This window comes from Brassica oleracea, chromosome C2, assembly GCF_000695525.1.
Source record: "Brassica oleracea var. oleracea cultivar TO1000 chromosome C2, BOL, whole genome shotgun sequence".
NCBI classification, from domain to species: Eukaryota; Viridiplantae; Streptophyta; class Magnoliopsida; order Brassicales; family Brassicaceae; genus Brassica; species Brassica oleracea.
The window spans coordinates 11,311,012-11,312,206 of NC_027749.1; positions in this window are offsets into that span (position 1 = coordinate 11,311,012).

Consider the following 1,195-nt stretch of genomic DNA (forward strand, 5'->3'; position numbering starts at 1 on the left):
AAGCACAAGGTTGCAACTCCTTACCATCCTCAAACAAGCGGTCAAGTTGAAATTTCTAACAGAGAGATCAAGTCCATTCTGGAGAAGATGTGGGGATTACAAGGAAGGATTGGTCAGTTAAGCTTGATGATGCGCTTTGGGCTTATAGGACAGCTTACAAGACACTTCTGGGGACCACACCTTTCAACCTATTGTACGGGAAAGCTTGTCATCTACCAGTGGAGCTTGAGTACAAGGCGCTTTGGGCAGTGAATTTGCTCAACTTTGACATCAAGAGTGCCAAGGAGAAAAGGCTTTTTCAGCTACATGAGCTTGATGAGATAAGAATGGATGACTTCGAAAACTCAAGGATCTACAAGGAGAAGACTAAATCTTTCCATGACAAGAATATCCTAAAGAGAGAGTTTAAAGGAGGAGATCAAGTTCTTCTCTACAACTCAAGACTGAAGTTGTTTCCAGGAAAGCTTAAGTCAAGGTGGTCCGGCCCTTTCAAGGTCAAAGAGGTTAAGCCATATGGAGCAATAGTTTTGTGGAGTACTGATGGAAGAGACTTCACAGTCAATGGGCAAAGGGTTAAGCTCTACATGGCTGATGCACCTGAAGAAGATGGAGTTTCAACTCCACTGTCCGATCCTACCCCAGCCTAGTCCAAAAGGAGGCAAAGTCAAGCTAGAGACTTAAAACAAGCTTACTTGGGAGGAAGTCTCATGCGTATCCTTGTACATATTGCATTGGTATTTTCATTTTCATCATATTTCATAAAAAAAAAAAAGAGAAAGTGTTGAAGTATTGTTCAGGTGGTTCATCGATCCGGTTAAGGCAAGGACTCGAGCATGGGAGTGAGGTTCCGCAGGGACGCCACGAGGTCGCTCCAGCTGGGAGCGACGTCTTGCAGCGACCACATGAGGTCGCTCGCGTTTCTGTCGCTGGGAGCGACGTGATCAGAGCGACTCGGCTAAGTCGCTCGCATATTCGGTGTCCGGAGCTCGAGAGTCGCTCTAGGAGCGACGTCTCGCAGCGACCACGTGAGGTCGCCCGCGTTTCTGTCGCTGGGAGCGACGTGATCAGAGAGACTCGGCTAAGTCGCTCGCATATTCGGTGTCCGGAGCTCGAGAGTCGCTATGGGAGCGACGTCTCGCAGCGACCATGTGAGGTCGCTCGCGTTTCTGTCGCTGGGAGCGACGTGATCAGAGCG